The 3,006-nt window shown below is 35.3% G+C and overlaps 1 pseudogene; it reads right to left on the reverse strand.

The window, feature by feature from the left end:
* Positions 1–2,035: 2,035 nt before the first annotated feature.
* On the reverse strand, positions 2,036–2,214 carry LOC115295126 (annotated as a pseudogene).
* Between the last annotated feature and the right edge of the window lie 792 nt (positions 2,215–3,006).

The raw sequence follows: 3,006 nt of genomic DNA on the forward strand, positions 1-3,006 counted from the left end.
AATGTTTTTTTATTTTTTTTTTTGAGAGACAGAGAGAGACAGTGCGAGCAGGGGAGGGTCAGAGAGAGACGGAGACACAGAATCCAAAGCAGGCTCCAAGCTCTGAGCTAGCTGTCAACACAGAGCCTAACACGGGGCTTGAACCGACTGAGCCACCAGGCGCCCCGTCCTTTTATTTTTAATTTTTTTAGAATGTTCTTATTTTAGTTGTTTTTCTACATACATTTTAGAATTTGTTTAGTAAAAAAAATAATAACCTATGGGTGTCTGGTATTTTCATTGTTACTGTATTATTTTTGAATAAACTTAAAAATAACTATTTTATTTTTTTAATGTTTATTTTAGAGAGAAAGAGACAGACAGAGTGTGAGCAGGAAAGGGGCAGAGAGAGAGACACACACACACACAAACTGAAGCAGGATCCAAGCTCTGAACTGTTAGCGCAGAGCCTGACACGGGGCTCGAATTCATGAGCTGTGAGATCAATTTGACCTGAAGTTGGACACTTAACTGACTGAGCCACCCAGGCACCCCTAAAAAAATAACTATATTTATTTTAATGTGTAATCCTAGTCAAGAATATATCTTTCCTCCTTTTCAAGACTTCTTTTGTGTTGGCAATGATTGTTTAAAAGTTTGTTTCCTGTAAGTCCTGTACATTTCACATTGTCCACATTCCTTGAAGCATCTATTACGTTGAGATAATTTCTTTTAGTATGTTGTATATGAAAATTATTAACTTATATAGATTGATTTGGCATATCTATGTCCTATAATATTCCTTTATATTTGTATTAGGCTTTTAGTTAATTCTCTTGGGTTTTCCAAGTATACAATTGTTTAACCTCCAAATTTGATAGATTTGTCAACTACTTTTCCTTCTAAGTTTTTTAACTTGTATTGGCTAGTACCTAAATAAAAATGTTTAATAACAGCAATGAGAGTTGGCACTTGTGATTCTTTATTTTACAGTAATACACGTCTCCAAAATGATTCCCCATCAAGCATGATAGTGGCTTTGGGGCTGAGATTGATATATTTTATAGAGTGAAAGAAATACCTATAGAGCCATGTCCTTCTTATTGTTTTTATCCTAAATATTGTTAAATTTTCAGTTACTACAGAAATGATATGTGATTTTCCTTAAAAATATTGCCAAATTATGTTAATATTGAAACATTCTTCATTTCTTGGGAAAAATAACACTCATGACAACTACATTTTTAAGAAGCTGTCAGCTTCTGCATATTAATATTACATTAAGAATTTTCACATAACCATACATAAAGTTGCTCTTTGATATTGTTATGATAAGGCATCTCTATCCAGGATATACTCAGTTTTACAGGATTTAGAAATATTTCTTCTTTGTGATAGTTAAGTGTGTTTTGAGTAAGCTTTCAGTTCAACAGAAATTCAGTTTGCTACAATACTGTATCTTTTTTTCTAATTAATAGATATTTACTGTAACTTAATTGGCTATCAGAATGCTTGAGCTTTACAAACAAAGTTCAAACCTATTTTGAAAGCATGGAATTTATCTTTCCAAGTGATATTATGAGAATCCTCATGGGAACTCATCCCCTTTTACACACACTGTAAGTTAATTACTGAAGAAGGGCATGGGAGAAAAATATGCATTCACTTCCTATTCATCATGATGGACAGCAAAAGAAGAGAGAATTTAATAAACTAATGACAACATAAAAGAAAATAGCTATGAACTTCATCCCTGAAAACATTGAGTAGATATTTTTATTAAGTTGTTCTATTGATGTGTTGAAAGTTAATTTATCATTAAAAACTCTGGGTTTTTTTCTTTCAAGTTTTAACAATTCAGAGCACATAATATATGTCATATATGTTCCCTGCAATTTGGGGAAAACAGTGAATTATTGCCTTACTTCTTGTGACAAAACCATACTGTTTGTCACAGGCTGGCTAGCTGCTTTCACAAGATATTTGGATCAGTCTTCCTTCTATGGTTTAGCCAAAGAAGGAGAATTTTCTGGTGACACATTTCAGAGAGAGCTGGTATGGAATCTTCTTCTTTTTTTCTTTCGAACCCAGTCCTCCCTCCACCCACAAATTATGCAGTGGAGTTCCCCACATTTGGAGAAATCGCAGGGCTCGGCAGATCCAGAGTAAAATGGATAAGGCTTGCTCTGGGAAAACCACTTTGTGATCCTGGTTTCTCCCCTGACAGGTAAATACTGGAATCTTCTTAAGAACAGAACAAGAAGAGAGAAGCTGCAAACCAGACACCATTTTTCTTTAGGCTTCCTGTACCTGAGGGAAATGTGTGGCCTCAATTTCAAGTAAGTTTGAAGATGTGAGTAATAACTCATTATGTAGAAATTTTAATTTCTGGCTTGACATTCTGTTTTACCTGTGCATGATCAAAAGTTTGGAAACTGCACAAATTGTAATACAAAAAAGGGGAAAGTACTAGTTTCAATTAGCAAATTTATAGGGAAACTGAGTTTTATGATATTGAAAGGTACAATGGAGTTCTATGGATAGTTTTTTGAGGAACCTCCACACTGTTTTCCAGAGCGGCTGCACCAGTTTACATTCCCACCAACAGTGTAAGAGGGTGCCCGTCTCTCCACACCCTCGCCAGCATCTATAGTCTCTTGATTTGTTCATTTTAGCCACTCTGACTGGTGTGAGGTGGTATCTCAGTGTGGTTTTGATTTGTGTTTCCCTGATGATGAGTGATGTTGAGCATCGTTTCATGTGCCTGTAGGCCATCTAGATGTCCTCTTTGGAGAAGTGTCTGTTCATATCTTCTGCCTGTTTCTTCACTGGATTATTTGTTTTGTGATTGTGAAGTTTGGTGAGTTCCTTGTACATTTTCGATATTAGCCCTTTATCTGATATGTCATTTGCAACTATCTTTTCCCATTCCGTCGGTTGCCTATTAGTTTTCTTGATTGTTTCCTTTGCAGTGCAGAAGCTTTTTATCTTGATGAAGTCCTAAGAGTTCAGTTTTGCTTTCATTTT

The sequence above is a fragment of the Suricata suricatta genome, chromosome 6 (genome assembly GCF_006229205.1).
Source record: "Suricata suricatta isolate VVHF042 chromosome 6, meerkat_22Aug2017_6uvM2_HiC, whole genome shotgun sequence".
In the NCBI taxonomy this organism is placed as follows: Eukaryota; Metazoa; Chordata; class Mammalia; order Carnivora; family Herpestidae; genus Suricata; species Suricata suricatta.